This window comes from Panthera uncia (assembly GCF_023721935.1).
Source record: "Panthera uncia isolate 11264 chromosome B2 unlocalized genomic scaffold, Puncia_PCG_1.0 HiC_scaffold_25, whole genome shotgun sequence".
NCBI classification, from domain to species: Eukaryota; Metazoa; Chordata; class Mammalia; order Carnivora; family Felidae; genus Panthera; species Panthera uncia.
In genome coordinates, this window is record NW_026057581.1 from 8,910,425 (window position 1) to 8,927,967 (window position 17,543).

General features: G+C 44.5%; 1 long non-coding RNA gene across 1 annotated transcript in view; it reads left to right on the forward strand.

The window, feature by feature from the left end:
• The first annotated feature begins 572 nt into the window (after window positions 1-572).
• Window positions 573-17,543, forward strand: part of LOC125939521 (uncharacterized) — a 111,047-nt gene continuing 94,076 nt past the window's right edge. The window contains exons 1-2 of the long non-coding RNA XR_007463079.1: window positions 573-642; window positions 11,430-11,517. This is a non-coding gene — a long non-coding RNA (uncharacterized LOC125939521). The remainder of the gene's footprint in view (window positions 643-11,429; window positions 11,518-17,543) is intronic.

Genomic DNA, 17,543 nt, shown 5'->3' on the forward strand with positions numbered 1-17,543 from the left:
TTCGTAATTTTTTTCCCCTTCTTAATAGATGATTTATCCTGGAGTGGAGGTCACTTGAGGTGTGCCTGGCACCGGCCACAATGTGAAAATAACACAGCACAAGCTCTGATACTTATTAGCCGTCTGATCTGGGGCAAGATGCTTCGCTTGAAACCTTGGAGTTTTCATACATAAAAATGGGATGACTATCTGCTTTTCAGGTTGCCAGAAGGATTAAGTGAGATATGTTCAATTGCTTAGCGTAGTGCCTTACACACATGGGCCACAAATAATTTCCCTTCTAAGGATTAATATTTAGATGGTTTTATTTCTCCCAGAAGGCCTATGAGAGGAAAAGTAAAAAGTTCCAGCTTTTCAAGTTTTCCAAGCCTATATTTTTTTTCTCCAACATATACTCTTAGAAAAAATCAAAAGACAAACTTGAAAGAAAAAAAAGTTACTGTGTTTCTCCTCATCCCTGCTTTTTACTTTGTACAGTTTTAGTCACCCAAGGCCAACACTGGTCTGTAGGCAGAAGGTCCTTCTTGTGACTTATTGTGACAGGGGCAATCTCCATCACAATGCCTGCGTCACCCCCCTCACTCCCTCCCTCCGTCTCATCACCGAGGCGTTTTATCATCTCATGTCATTACAAGTAGAAGGGTGAGTACAGTAGAATAAGATATGTTGAGGGAGAGACCACATTCACATAGTTTTTTATAGGATATGGTTACAATGTTTCTGTCTTATTACTAGACATTGTGGCTAATCTCTTACTGTGTCTAATTTACGCATTAAACTTTATTATGGGTATGTATGGATAGGAAAAAACATAGCGTATATAAAGCATCGTACTATCTGTGGTTTGAGACATCCTCTGGGGGTCTCAGAACGTGTACCCCGTGGATAAGGGGGGGACTGCCGTATTACCTGTAATCCCACCACTCTTACTATGTGTAAGTTACACATTTTCTGCATTTATTATAGTCTTTTAAAGACATTTTACCATTAGATACATAGATACATACAATTACAGCAAGAGCGTATCTTTTCTAAAATCAGCCAGCTTTTCAAATTCAAATGAGAGCAAAAGCAACTACATTTAACTACATAGTAGTCAAAACTTCGGGCACACATAATTTTTATTGGTTGTATATTCCACTTATATCATAAACATGTTTTGCTCTTGAAATTGACATTCAGATAAGTATATTCATGTATTTTCAAAGATGTACTTAACTCCCAAGTGTCTTCCGTAAATACATTTCAGGGCAAATGAATACTCACATTTTTAGGACTTTGGAAAGACCTGCCAAACTGCTTTCCTATAGAATGGGGTCAATTTATATTCCACAAGCAACGTGAGAACCTCACTTTCTAGTTTCACCTCTGCCTCGTGAATATTGAGTAGCATTATTGAAAAAGTTTTGCAAAGTGAAAAATGGTATTTTTGCTGTATTAATTTGCATTTCTTTATTACTGCGTTTGAATGCTTTCCTCTTTTGTGAACTGTTTGTTCACACCCTATGCCCATTTGGCTATGGGGACCCTCGTATTTTCTCGCTCATTTAAATGTACTTTCTCTATAGAAAAGAGAAACATTTGCTCATACTTGTTGGGAATATGTTACTAGCTTATCTTTTAGGGTTTTTTTTTTTAATACATTTGCTTTAAAATTGTATAGTTGTATTTATTCTTTTCTTATGGATTTTTCTTTTCTCTTAAGTTATCCCTTAAGAGAAGTTCCTGGGATTATTAATTATTTTTCTTTTGAAAATTTTGCCACTCAAAGGGTTTCTACACTGTACCAAAAAAAAAGCCGATTATTTCCTCTGTGTGTGTGTGTGTGTGACTCCAGTTAGAAGGAAACTAGAATGGAAGAAAAGATCACAAGCACCAACCTCAAACATAATGAAAATGGTACAAAAGTTTGTGTTTTTTCTTAAAAATTCCAAATGCCCATAAAATTTCATTGTGTGGTTTCAAGGCTTGGAGAGAATTAGAGCTACTGACAATAAAACGGAATGTTAAAACCAGCAGGCTTCTTGACAGATGCGAGAAACTATGAGTTCTATGAGGAGCTATTTGAGACAACAAGGGACGGTATAGTGAGACAGAATCTACCCAGACTTAGCGGCTCTCAAACACGTTTCCTATTTGCATTTGCCTGAGCCTGCCTGTGACAGATCTAAGCGAATCTGTGAACAGCCAAAGAGACACGAACGATTTCCAAACAGAAGGAAATCTCTAAGAATGTGATTCTTCCTCAAGCTAGCGGGGAAACAGTATGAAAAGTCTTTCTCAGTGTGTGGTCCCAATTAGGCTATCTGCATACTCTTTAAAGCAAATCTGTAACCCCACCCGCACCCCCACGAACGTAGTTGGCCACATGCACAAATTTCAATAAGCAAGACATTTTTTCCATCTCAGAATGTTCTCTATTTTAAAATTTCCTTTTCGGGGAGCCCAGGTGGCTCGGTCGGTTGAGCGTCCGACTTCGGCTCAGGTCATGATCTCACGGTCCGTGAGTTCGAGCCCCGCGTCGGGCTCTGTGCTGACAGCTCAGAGCCTGGAGCCTGTTTCGGATTCTGTGTCTCCCTCTCTCTCTGCCCCTCCCCTGTTCATGGTCTGTCTCTCTCTGTCTCAAAAATAAATAAACGTTTTGAAAAAAATAAATAAATAAAATTTCCTCTTCAAACATTAATCCTAGAGAGAAAGAAATCAAACCAGAAACTCTATACTTTTCAACTCTCTATGTGTCACAAAGTAAGTCATGAAGTCATGGGTTCTGCATGTAGAGGTACTGAGCAAACCGGATTATACAGACAGCGCACCGGGCTGCAAGGAATGTACCGTGTAAGAGGGTCTGTGCTGATTGCACTGTGTAAGGGACATGGAGATAAAGTAAGATAAAGACATTAGCTCAGTATCGGAATGAACCAAGAACACCACACATGATGCATACGTCAGAAGAGATATACATTTATTCACCTAATATGTGTGAGTGTGAGTATACTACGGGTCATTTGTGATTAGCACCAGTCCTTAGGGGACTTTCTGTGGGGCACTCCTTCATGATAAAAACTCTCTCAGTAAGGTGAAATGGAAGAGAAATCCTGCAACTTGCCAACACCACACTTATGACCATGTGTGTAGGTGACTCTACACAATCACCAGCAGAGGTGCTGGAACTGATGATCCTGGGGACGGCAGGAGAAGGTCCATTTGGTCATCGACACCACGCTAAAGACTTTGGGGTTAATTTCTAAGTGACAGGAGCCACGGAATACTTTTGGACCGAGGAGGAATTGGTCTGATTCTCGTCTGAGAAAACCCCTTGGGTCGGGTGCATGAAGACTGGCTTCACGGGTTTAATCCAGAAAGCAAAGAGAGCAACCGAGAGGACTTTGCAGTGGTCCCAGTGAGAAATGACATGGGACTGGACGAGGAGGGGGTGGATGGACAGCAGGGTGTACCTCCTGTACAAGGCAAGGGTATCAGAATGCGGCGCATACGGGAGCAAGGGAGAATGAGGAGTCAGGAGTAACGTTCAAGGCGTCCGGCATTGTTTGGGACCAAATGTGCATCAGTGCTTCTGAGCTGTTTAAAGCACTAAGAGAGGAAAACGGCACTTGGCGCAGAGGTGAGAAAGGAAAAACAATAAAAGTCCAAAGTGCATCTTTCTAAATGAGCTGAAATACACCGCGTCTTGTGATCTGAACACGCAGGCTGGGATTGCAATTCGTTAGTTTGTACCAAGTGATTTTTGTGTGTGTGATTTTGAGCTTTGGCCTCATCTCTGGGTGGGAGTTCGGTACATCTCCCGCACCCTCACGAAAGCTGATGGGAGGTTGGAAAGATTGCGTTCTATGAAGATCTGCCCACACATGATAATGAAGTTTTCTTTCAGTAGGTCTCTGGGAAGAAACTGTAAGTTATAATGAATGGTAACTTACCAGGGGAACTGTTCCTACTTTCTGAAGATTAGCATCCGTAATGACTTAGAGTCTGAACATAATGGTATCACGTTCTGAACTTCCATCCTTCATGTTTTCAGTTCTTTGCTGTCAAATGTGAAATATTAGAAGTATAAGAAGACACTTCGGGGTGAAAAATGCCTTTGCTTCCAGGAAAGCTTGCTGTTTTTCCTTTTCATTCCTGCTCACGTGGGAGTAGATATTAGCCCTTCTTGTTCTGTGGCTATTATTTGGGGGGGGGGGGATTACAAATAGAAGCCAAGAGTGTATTTTAAAAATTGAAGAGCACCAAGACATCACAGCCCGAGTTGGCCATCAAGATTTACAATTACATTTCCATCACAAAGAGCCTGGCCCATCATATTTGGCCACGACCATTTATGTTTTGATTTCTATTTCTTTGGCGGGACAACATCCCAATTAGACAGATGATCATCCCGTTCTGATTTTGGAGCACATCCTTGCTGGCCTAGGTTACTCCAGGGCTCCCGTGGTTCTTCCCTCCACTGTTCTTGCTCTCCATGAATTCTTAGCATATAAGAAGACGACGCAGGTTAATATGCTCAAGGTCCCTTAACCTGGATTATGGCTGAATTACCTGGATGATAGGCCAGAATTTTCCCCGAAATCTCCAGATTCTTATCTTTAAGTGCTTTTCACCTGTGTCGTGTAAATTGAGTGGAGGTGATAGGCGGTGGGTCGAAGGGCAAGGGCCCAGAATTTATTTTTCTCTCCTCGTATCCAGTAACTGGGTCATAATGTCTACTTTAGCCTCCCGGTAGCAAGCAACATTCTTTAAAATACCGCACGAAAATCGTAAGTAGAGAAGCATTATTATAAAGGGGGCGTTGTTGCCACGGATTCTGACTCGAGTGGAAAAAGAACCATTTTCGTTCAGGACTCCTGTCCTGCGAACACAATAGGTAGCTCCCCCATTCACAGTTGTATATTATGTTGTGCGTGGGTTCAGTGTACATCTTCAGTGAAGGAAAACAAAAGGAGAAACCACCAGACTTGTACTCCTTGTTAAGAAATGAGCCCCACAGTCACAGGACTTCCCCAGTTCTTCAAACCATTGCAAGAAGGAAAAAAAAAAAAATTAAAAGTGATTCCACAGACAGATTTTCCTTTCTTCAGGGTAAGAGCTGCATTTCCTTACTTTAAAAATGCTCGTTCATTCAAACAACACGAAATGCTTCCTGGTCTGGATATATAAAATTATTGGATGGCCACTGCCGGCCGTTCATCTGAGACCCCGATGTGCCCCACTCGATTTTTGAGAACCGCTCTGCCACTTAATGTGACAAACACCCAGCCTTGCAGTTTAAGAGATCTTTGAGAAAGGCCATCCCCACATGAAATGAATTTAACAGCGGCAATTTGTCATTTTGCCCTTCCTTTGCTAGGGAAAAAAAATGCTGGTGATTTCTTTTGACTTAAACTGGGCATTCAAAAAGCTGTTTTTATTAATGAATCATATTAAGCCACTAGTGAAAGGCTCGCTGACTCTGTTTAAATAACAGGCTATGATTCCTCTCCCCTCAAGCTCCCCCCTCCCACCCCCATTTGGCTCCGCTGCTATTAATTGAGGAGTTTCTTTGTTTCTTTCCTAATGAAGCTAACAGAACACATCTGTCAGGTGCTCGTATTCTTTGCCTGTCTATAGTATGTAATAGACCAGCTGGAGGCTATAATGCTACACAATACCCCTGGCCGTTACAGCAACTATTTATTCCTGGGCTTTTCCTCCGAAAGGGATTTGAAAAAAAAAAAAAAAAAGTCTGAAATTTGGGCCTAATTGCTATTTACCCAGCGATAGACACCTGTTCTAGCTGAGACATTGGCTCATGAATCCTACACCTGAGACCTTAGGGAGAGTCGAGGGGAAATTTCAAGCAGCTGGCAGTCCATTTAGATATAGACAGCTTTAGCTTGCGGGGTTTGTGTGTTTCTACGTATAGGCATATATTTTTAAATACTGTATGCTTAGTATGCACACCCATAACCAGAGGGTATATATTAAAAGCCATGTACTATTATTTCACGGTCAATTGCTTATCTGACGGCTGTACGCATCCCGGCGAACAGCTACAACCGTGACCGCTTTCAAAATAGTGCACTGGGGCTGAATTCAGTACCAAGAGCTGTCACATGTCCTTCAAAAAGTCCATTGCAGGCCTCCGGGGAAAAATGTCTTAGGATGAGTCTGGAGAGAAATCGAATTCAACGTAACTTTTCTCGGAGAGAGTCAACTTTGTTTTTTGCCATTCCCCTTGTCAAATAGCTCCCACTTCTCCCCTGAAAGCCCTCTGAACTTGTTTGTCTCTTCCTGTCTTGATCAGAGTGGCCCAATCTTCTGTGTGTGTGTGTTTACTTCTTGAAATCAGAAACACTATTTGTCCTTCCCGCCTTGGTTTGCCTTCGTAACACCTCTTTCGCCCACTAGCGTGAAAGAGAGAGAGTTCATGGTCATAGCGATGACAATTTACCTCTTGGGAAAACCACGAAAGCAGAAAGCAATTTTTAATGGAGGCTCTATGTCACTTAAGTTAGAATCCTGCCTCATGTGAAGTGTAGTAGTTGGAAACTGAAGTGTATTAAAATGCGATTCGCTCACCAAAGAGTACTGCCTTGCATTTGTAAGAGAACGGGAATTCCAGTAATAGCGTGGCCATACGTGCATATGTGAAATATCTCCTGACATCACACACTCCAATCTCACCGCCCTCTTTCTGTTTGAGATGCGTTTATGGGAAGAGAAGACTGGGGATACAAAGGTTTAGCTCAGGCTCATTGACAACAGAACAGAAATAAAACGTTATTGCCCTATTTTATCCGGCCTCTCTAACCAGAGAACATCCCTGATGCTGAGGGTTGGCAAGGGGAAGGCGGGGTTAGGTAGGAGGAAGGGAAAAGGAGGGGAGGTGGGTTTTTTTCCTCCCTTGTCTGGCCTTTTGTGTCTTTTTCCCATTCGGTCTGACTTCCGAGCTTTCTGAGGCACACTCCGTTGATACTGACGGAATGGCCTCCCATTTAGGTACCGTTGTGAGAAATTTGGCCTTGCCGAGCTAATCAAATAATTGCTGCCAAACACCATCTAATTTGTTACCAGACGAGAAAATTATTTATTATTTCTCCCAGAGGATACGGGAGCTGTATTAGATCCTGGGGTGAATTCGTGAGAATCCGTGAAGTGAAATTAAGAGGGTGTAAGGAGATTTAGAGGCGAGGCAGAAATACGAGTCGTAAAGGCAATAAAAATCAGCTGAGTGATGTCACGTGCACGCGCGCGCGCGCGCACACGCACGCACACGCGTGCACACCCGTGCTTGTTAAGAAATTCCCCTCGGTCTCATCCGCAGCCAGAGATGACCGAAGAGTCAGAGCCTTAGGAGGTGGCTGGCGACGACAGGAGAGATGGACAGTCCTCACATACAAATGAGCGCTTTGCCTCCGGGCTCACACGGTTGGATGGAGAGCTGATGCAGAGACGGAAATTCATTTCCCGGGGGGAAGGGGAGAAGTGCGCGGGGAACTCGGGGTCACACCAGAACAGGTGATAATGAAATTAGACTTAATGAAGGCTGGAAGAAGCCAAGGCCAGATGGGTTGGAGAAACTGCCATCCGAGATGCACGCTGAAACCAGACGCGGTGTCTCCGTGCGGGGAAAATCAATTTTGGGGGGCGCACAGTCCGGCAGTTTGGGGCGAGAGAAGAACCCCACCCTGTCTCGGAGGCGGGTCGTCTCTACTTCCAAGTGACAAGATTTTGAGTGTGGACGATTCCAGGAGGCAGGTTAGGCGACTGAGGGCGAGATGGGTAAGGTGTCTGAGCCTCAGTTTCCTTTCTGGTAAAATGGGGATAATGATACCGACCTTCCTCTTCTTGGGAAGATTAAATGAGATCGTCTTTGCAGAAAACACGGGTACACGGAGTTGGTATCCAATATATAACGTTTTCGTATTTCTTTACAAGTGGTGTCTATTCTTATAAAATTTCCAGTAAGGGCGATGTCAGTTAGCCTACCTGCGTAGTTGTGCACTTTCTAGAAGCCTAATAGTCAACATGCCACATCAGAAAAGATAAACGAACCCTAAATACTTCTTGCTGCTCTTAGTAGGTTTTAATATCTGTGGTGTATTATGAAAGATAAGGATTTTGTCAGGAGGAGACCAGAAACTAAGTGTTAGAGAGGTAATACACAGGACAGTTATTTAAATAAGGAGTTAGAGTCATTGCAGGGATCGCCGCCGGTTCTATGATAAAATGGATTTGGCGCTTCGTAGAGGTAATGATCGAGATAGATGAGCAGGCTTTTCCTCCCACCGTTCATAACACCACTCGATTAACTGTCGGGCGAGGCCTTTTGTGGGTCATCGGAGGCACAAACTCTCGTGTCTCTGGGCCGTGTTTCATTCGCCTTCGAGTACCTTTTCCTGGACCTCCGAGAACAAGGAATAGTGTCCCACGCGATAATATGCAACACAGTATCTGTGGCTGTTCAAAATCTTCTGGATCCTCTCTTACCCTCAACGCTTCCCACACCGCATCCCTGACATCTACTCGGGACCAGGCTACCTGGGAGCTAGGGTTCAGGCGCCTGGCCAGGGCTCTGCCAGTCAGACGTGTCCACATGAGACTTGGATGCCGGTGAAGCGTCCTCGGAGACCAGTCTCGGGGCGAGCCTGGTGGCAGACACGTACTGTTTTTCGGCACTGGTGCTGGCAATTTCTAACACCCAGTTCTGAATGTTGCGTTATCAAATGGCATTTAGAGTGTGTTTCGATGGCGAAAAGTTGGTGTGGTTGCATCGCTCTCTGGTCCAGATGCCCGGCCCTTCTGAAGATTCTGGGAGCCACACAAAACTTAACAAAATGCTTTTCTTTTGCCATCGGCCAGAGTGATTCCATCGTTTGCTATTAAGACTCTTGACCACTGCTTAGCTGTGACATATTTTTCTTTAATTTTTTTAAATGTTTATTTATTTTTGAGAGAGAAAGAGAGAGAGAGAGAGCACATGAGTGGAGGAGGGGAAGAGAGAGAGAGAGAGACAGGGAGAATCTGAAGCAGGCTCCAGGCTCTGAGCTGTCAGCACGGAGACCGATTTGGGGCTCGATCTCATGAACCATGAGATCTCGATAGGAGCCAAAGTTGGACGCTTAACTGACTGAGCCACCCAGGCGTCCCAATGTGTGATATATTTTTCTAAAGCTATTAAGCGTAATGCAAATTTTGCAGTTTAGTAGTGTTGTGGATGTAGGAACTCCCTCCCAAGCATCTATTTGCCCTTCTCTTGGTAATTACCCTGATGTTTTGGGGGGAGGATGTTGTGATCTATGATTCTGTAGCATAGTCATCTGGCTGGGGACATTAACTCTACCCTGACTCTAGGGACAGGTCATGTGGCTTAAGGCTATGCCAGTTGATATAATTCTACTGTTGGCCGTAGTTATGGAGCAGATATTTGGAGATATACGAGGAAGTGTTCCAGATGTTTCTAGGAAAGATCTCCTCAGAGAATTTCCAGAAACAACTCTTTCTCTCTCCATGCCTATCAGGAAAGATGTAAGTCATGGAGTTATTTGCTGCCTTATTTCATCCACAAGAAAGGAGCCATCTCTAGGATAATATAATAGAATGGAAGACAGAGTGGAAAGCCACAAAGAAGCCATGTACTGGTGACATTATTGGGCCACCAAATCTACCCAGTCCAATAGTCCAGCCTAGATATGGACTTTCTAGTTACAGGAAGCAGTTACTGTTAGTTCTGTCTACCGCTTTGCATGGAGTTTTCTGTTACTTGCAATGGAACGCACCCTAACTTACCCAATACTTTTTTTTTTAATGTTTATTTATTTTTGAGAGAGAGAGAGAGGGGGAGAGAGAGAGAGGGAATGAGCAGGGGAGAGGCAGAGAGAGAAGGAGACACAGAATCTGAAGCAGGCTCCAGCTCCGAGTTGTCAGCACAGAGCCCGACACGGGGCTTGAACTCACCAACCGTGAGATTATGACCTGAGTCGAAGTCAAATACTTAACCGACTGAGCCACCCAGGTGCCCCACCAAATACTTTTTTTAAAAAAACCCAGCAGGATGCTACTGATTATATGACTCACCAGTATTTTATAAACTATTAGGGAAACAAAATCTTGCAGTTAAACTGACACAATGTTTCTGTTCCTTAGAATTTTTGTTTTGTACTCACTGCAACAGCTCTTCTATACGTATTTAGACTTTTGTGTTTGTCATTTATTACTTTTGCATATATATTCTTCAACAGGAAAATATCAGTGAGACAAATTTGTCAAATATTCCAAACTTCTTCACGTTCTCTCTTTGTGTCTCCAGATCTGTTTGTCTGCCTTTCTCTGGCCCCGTGCCCTGTGGGGCTGACGCTATGGGCTGGATCTCCTGGGCTTCGTATCAACTGGGTGCTGGTTGGTTGAGCCAGTGAAGGCGCCATTGTGAAATGGAAGTTGGGTATGCCTTCTGGCTGTGCCTTAGTGGCTCTGGGAGTAGGTGTTCCCTCTCGGGCTACTTCCTCTCCTGTTCTTACCAAGCTCTTATCAAGATTTCCTCCCCCTATTTCTTCAATCTGAGAGGTAATAATGGCTTCTTGGTGGGACCACACTTTTGTAAGAAGTCCTTCCCGGGGGCACCTGACTGGCTCAGTTGGTGGAGCATGCAACTCTTGGTCTTGGGGTTGTGAGTTCGAGCCCCAGGATGGGTGGAGAGATTACTTAAAAAAAATAAAATCTTTGTTCTAAAAATTGTTTTGAGTTTATTTATTTTGAGAGAGAGAGAGAGTGAGTGGGGGGGGGGGCGGAGAGAAGGAGAGAGAGAATCCCAAACAGGTTCCACACTGTCGGCACAGAGCCCAACACGGAGATCGAACTCACGAACCGTGAGCATGACCTGACCTGAGCCGGCTACTTCTTTTTTGTTTTTTAATTTTTTTTGATGTTTATTTTTGAGAGAGAGAGAGAGAGAGAGAGAGAGACAGAGTGTGAGTGGGGGAGGGGCAGAGAGAGAGGGAGGCACAGAGTCTGAAGCAGTGAGCCGGCTGCTTCTTAAAAGAGTGGTCACTCCCTACTCCAGTGATACTTTCAAGAAGCGACTTTGAGAGGCAGCCCCATTCCTCGTAGTGACCTGATGTGCTCTCCTATGTGAAAATAAGTCTCTTACGCTCCTGTGCACACGTGTGCCTCCTATTTCGACACCTCTCCTCTCTTCCAATTAGGCCTGGCAAATACTGTCTTCCGAATAGCTCTGCCCCAGCTTTTCCATTTTTCTGCTTTTCCATTTTACACACCGCCGTCACACTCGTGCCCCCAAACTACCCAGTGCACCCCACCGTCTGCAAGATCAAACCCAACTCTTTGCCTGACGTTGAAGACCTTGTATTATCTCGCCTCCTCCAGATCTATTTTTTTTTTTCTTTCTTTGAAAAGCACACAATTTTCTTCTTTTTCAGTTGAGCTCCTGGCACGGACCAGCCACTATTCTAGGAACTATGGAGGCAAACATAAGACAGATATTCTCCACGTTTAGAAGACAGACAGGTAAGCCAATTATTATACCACAGTACAAATGCCACATATACAACCTGTTAGAGCACCCCAGTTTAGGGGCAAAAATTGGGTCGCGTGGACAGTTACAGGTATCATTATTATCTTTTACCGTCGTTGAGAAGGGTGACAAGGACCCCGAGCTATCCTACCTGGCGTTAAACCCCTGTTTCCTCACATGACCTCAGCCGTGCGGTCTGAACTCTCTGTGCCTCAGTTTCTTCATTTATAAAATGAGGGTAAGAGCCCGGACCATCTCATAGTGTTGTGAGCATTAAATAAATTTTAAAATAGTTGTAGAGTACTTAGAGCCGTGCCTGGAATGCAGTGATGGCTCAGTTAAAGTTAGCTGTTTCAGAGGGGGCAGTGTTTTTTCGATTCTTCCCCACAGCAAGACCTTCTCTTCAAAGCCCTTCCTGCCACCATCCTGCACACACCTACATCTTGTACTTTTGCTGTTCTTGGGCTCCAGCTTTCCTCGGCCACCTGAGGAGAAGGGAGCTTATTATAAAAATGCATGAAGTCTGGTACTGGTCCTCGGAAGCTATCTGATGACCTCAGGGAGGGTGGGGCAGCCGCTTCCCCTTTCACTCTCTTGTGGGCCCCAGGAACTCCACTCTGTGACATTTCTGCCTTTCTCTGCATGCCTCTGTATTTCTCTTATTCACTGGCTACTCTACCCTTTATCTTCTGGAGAGAACCCAACCGACTGGCTCAGAGGTTAGCCTTGCCCAACCAGACAGACTTTAGATGTTATATAGATCTCGTTATATAGATCAATAGCCAGCCCACGACTGGGCCCATCAGGGTGAAATGTTCAACCTGGTCCAATCAAGGGCTCCCCTTGTGCAAGGACCACTCTGCTTTGTTGGCTTGGGGAGCTTGGCTGGATGGTGGGAACTGGGATGCTATATGGGACGGCAAGAGTCACGAGACAGCATACTCTCAGTAGTGAGGCACAAGCTTTGCTCCCGGGGGACCAACATCTCACACTGTGGAGCGGAGTCCTAACCCCGGTTCTCCTGCCCTTCTACGATACCTGGAGAGGAAGGTCCTCTTTTATAACACGAGACCCCAGCTGCCCCTCCGGAGACCCTCTGTCAAGGGCCCACCCTCTACCCCCTTCCTGATGCTCCCGTTGAAACTCTTAAAGCCTGCTCACCATTCTGCCCTCACCTGATCCATGCCAGATTCAAAACTTCCAGCCATCTCCCTCTTTAACCACCAGAGACGTCCCTGCGCTTCTTACGGACTGTGCTTTTGGAGGATTTTTTCACAGCAAAGCTGTGATGCTTTTAGTACATGATTTTTCCTTTGCACTGACATTTCTTTTTTTCTTTTTTTAAGATTTTTATTTATTTTTTGAGAGAGACACAGAACACTAGCAGGGGAGGGGCAGAGAGAGGGAGACCCAGAATCTGAAGGAGGCTCCACGCTCTGAGCCATCAGCACAGAGCCCGACGCGGGGCTCGAACTCACGCACCGTGGGATCATGCCTGAGCTGAAGTCGGACGCTTAACCGACTGCGCCACCCAGGCGCCCTGTGCACTGATATTTCTCATACTTGAAAGATTTTACAGATCATTTGGGTCATCCGTGCAAAATATAGGCTCCTTCTCCCACCCGTAATTTCCAAATTGAGCTCTCCATGAAAGACACTTAGGGTCTGGACACATGGCCCCCAAATCTCATTCCATAAAATAATTTATTTCCTAATTCTCTCTTTCCATAACTCGTAGACATTGCAGGTGTGTTTGAGGTGGGAGTGGGTGAGAAGGGCTGGGTGAGGGAACAGGTTTGGGGCCACCACTGGACCACTGGCCACCCAGAGTATCATCCAGGCACCAGTTCCGCTCTGCAAAGTATCAGTAGCCTGGGTAAGAGAAGTACGGTGCTGACGTAAGGGTTTAGAACCCAAAAAAGGACGGACTGGTAGACCCCGTCCCCACTTCCAGCAACCTTGCAGTCAGTAAGTGAACATGAATTGCGATAGGGAACGAGGGAGTGTTCTGGAAGTGTGCATCGGTCGGAAGCTCGGGGAAGGCTTCCCCAGAGAGGCCACATCTGAGCCTGGGCCCGAACAATGAGCGTGTTACCAGGGCTGCGGGTGGTGGGGCGGGGTGAGCACCTCCCGGTGGAAAGCTACAGTGGGGTCCGGCCCAGAGTGTGAGGCCAGCAGGTGTAAGACAGGCGGGAAGGGCAAGAGAGTGCAGATGACTGGTTGCTGTCTGCGATGGCGACATTGTGGAGGGTTCTACAGAGGTAGCGGTGAGGGAGGACAGCTCTCTCCCAAGCCGTGCTGATCAGAATGCAGTGAACACACTTCTGGGGTGACTGGGGAATCAGGAATTAAAAAAACAACAGGACACACGCACACACACACGCACACACACACACACAGGAAACAAACCACCCCCAAACAAAACAGGTAACTCTGACAAAGTTAGGGAACTTTGTACTTTAGAAACCAATAGCAAAGAGAAATTCAAACAACGGATTCTGCTTTAGGGCTGTCTATACGTAATAGAAACCAGCGTATCGTATTATAACAACATTTATAGAGCTACTTAAAAAATAAAAAATTCAAGGCACATTTACTGAGTTTGGGAGCGACTACGTTAATTAGGTAGTCATATGGCTGGTGAACATAATGAAACATATTTTGGTTTTCTTCTTTCAACTTGCAAACACAACAAAGCAGGATTTTCAGTTTGTTTATTTGTTTATTTTTGATCAACCAAACTGTTTTTCAATGCAGTGAAAGTAGTTTCTTAGACTTGTTTGTAAATTTTTAGGTCAAACTTAATTCAGCAAACTTAATTTAAAATTATCTTCTAGTATGTGTTTCTCTTATTCTTTTTTTTAAAGTTTATTTATTTTTGAGAGAGAGACAGCATGAGTGGGGGAGGGACAGAGAGAGAAGGAGAGAGAGAGAGAATCCCAAGCAGGCTCTGCACACAGCCCGACACAGGGCTCGAACCCAAGAAACCATGCGATCATGACCTGAGCTGAAGCCAAGAGTCGCAGGCCCAACCGACTGAGCCACCCAGGCGCCCTCTTATTCTAACCATCTTTCCCGTTTTAATGGGCAAACTCAATCAGTTGGATACCTTTTTAACACAGATCCTTGCTCTATTTGTATGAGAGTCCTGGTTTTAACTTATTGACAACTGCTCTTGGACAGTGGATTTGTCTGGTAAAGTGTAGCATAAAGTGGCTCAGGTGTAAAGCGTATTGGCTTAGAGGATACGCAGCACCCCTCCCAATTGTACGAGTCCCCAAGGGTCCTCACCTCTATTCTGTGCACCCAATGGATGTGACGCTCCCGGGGAAATCTGACGTTGGCCAAAACGTCGAAGTCTCAGGTTCTTTCGGACTCAAACACTATGAATTTTCTAGATGTCACCGTTTTTTCTGACCGATCTGTGGTGTTTGTGGCCATGGTGATGAATAGCTGCTACATCATGCTAATATCATGTACATAATAATAACTTACCTAATGGAGCTTGACAGTCAGAGAGACTAAAAGGTGGGCAGGAAAGGGGAACCTAGCCCGCTGGGGGCTGTAGGGAGTTGGCACGACTGGCTTGAGGATGAGGGGACAAGGGAAACCGGCCTGGCTATGGATAGGTAGTGAGATCAGCTTGCAATGGGAGGGGTTCAGAATAGGCTTATATCATGAACTGATGGGAGGAGAAAAGGTTATGTCACTACCAATGACTCTCCTTTTAAAAGTGATTGGAGATGAAATTTTAAATTGTCATGTAAATACATTTTCAAACATGAGTGACTATGCTCTGTGTTCCTACAGTGGAAAGAATCACCTTTTAAAAATAATAGGAATGTGGCACGCCTGGGTGGCTCAGTCGGGTAAGCGTCTGACTTTAGCCCAGGTCATGATCTCACTGTTCGAGAGTCGGAGCCCCACGTCAGGCTCTGTGCTGACGGCACGGAGCCTGCTACAGATCCTCTGCCCCCTCTCTCTGCTCCTCCCCTGCTTGCATATTCTCTCTCAAAAATAAAGAACCATTAAAAAAATAACAGGAATATGTAAAGAACTGCGGAAAGACACAAAAGGGTATTGTGTTAGAATTCTCTGGACAAACTTGCGTCCCATCAGCGATTTGGACAAAATCTGCACATTCCTAAAGCAACGGAATGTAGCAATACATTAATAAGAAGGCAGGGGGCTAAGCTGTTTCATGTTATTGCAGTCTGATATTATTTACCGGAGAATATTCTTGATTAAGAAGAAAAAAACACTGAGGCTCAGGAAACATTAGAAGTCTGTAAAGGTTTTATCTTCTGTGTTTAATATTTTTCTTTTTGTTTGATTTGGTAAGGAACCCCAAGAAAGGGGTGTGATGCCTCAGTAACAAAGCAGGGTGGCTGATAGAAAAGAGTAAAAAGTCGGTTGAAAGTAATCCTGGGTCATGTCCCTTGTTTGCCAATTGGGACTTTGACTTTTTTCCTGCCTCAGTTCTCATTCAGTTTCTTCAGTTATTTCGAATGCACGCTTTTGCATTCGATTGACATTGCGAGTGTTTATTCTCCTACACTGCAATCCAACCTATATTTTCACTTGTTCTAAAAGGAAAGCGTTGGTTTTTCTAGCAGTGCCCATAGTCGATAAGCGGCTGTCGCTGTGTATCGCAGGGTAAGGAAGACATAGCCATATTCCGTGGGCAGGGGTGAGGACAGACAAACGAAGTAACTAAAGAAATCATCAACATAGCTTGGGTAGGAAAAGCCCTTATTGCTTCCAGATTACCCTAAAGCAAGAGTCTAAGAAAAGGAATGTTAGTTCTGCAGGTGGGTGGTACATTCAAGGGACCACAGTAGGCATTTTTTTTTCCATGTCTGAGAAAGCAAAGTCTAGGAAAAGCATTCAAGAGACTCCCTTGAGATGATGTTACTAGAAAATGATGTCTGAGACCTGGGGAGAATTTAAAGTAGGCTACTATGGACACCTATAGATAGCATCAAACAGCTTCCATTTGGCTGCCTAGGTGGGAAATGACGACCCCTGGATGTGATCAAAGCCCTCCCTCCCACACCCCCCCCCCCCCAGTTCTCCGGGGTTCCCCCATGAGTGGAACCATCGTAGCTCATTTAGATGCCACGCAGTATTTGGCAGGGGAAGGAGCTGCTTTCCTCCCGGTGCTTAACCTCCTTTCCCTTGGATACAAATGTCAATATTGGATTTAGTCTGGTTGAATGAATGTGTCAGAGGGGAGATTAGTGACTGGCAGTCACAAAAGGGTTTTTCAATTGGCAAAAGTAAATTTCTCACAAATGAATCAAAACAGTTTGAGGTGGAAAAGAAGCAAGGGGAAAAAAAAAGCCTTGCCAAGTTGAGTCATGATGCCTCATTTAATGGATCTGAAAACTTCAGGATGGGCAGTTTATCTGGAAGCTACTGGATTCAGCCAGCAGGAAGCGGGGGTGGAGGGGCGATGAGGGAAAGAGAGCATAGACCTTCATATCCTCAACAGAGCATTTTCTGTGCGAAGTCTCAGTATATTATCTCTTTTTATGACATAAAACCATCCATTGCCTAGCTTCGGATGATCAGAGTGCCTAGTTTATTATAACAATCCTTAGACCACTTAACGTAATAAGTTAAAATGATGGAAGTTTTTATTTTTATGGATGGTTACATTCATGCCTTTAGAAATTGGTTATGCTGTTTGCCTTGGCGTTTATTTGTTTGCTTTGAGTGCTTTTTTTAACAGTCATGCATCTCTGCTTTGGTCGAGTAAATGTAGGTGGTTCCCACTACAGAATCACCTTTTCTGTACAATTCACACTTGTGGCATAATTGCTAAGGCCATTGTGTCTGTGGTCACATTAATGCTTCCGGTCATTTTCAATATTAGGGGCATGTGGATTTCAAGGAATCTGTGTTCTAGAGTGGAAGGAAGAAGGAAAGACAACCTCTGGGGTGTAGTTATTGATTTATTAATTGAAAGCACTTCTGATTTATCCTTTTCAGGTTTAGCAAAACACATTAACAGTTA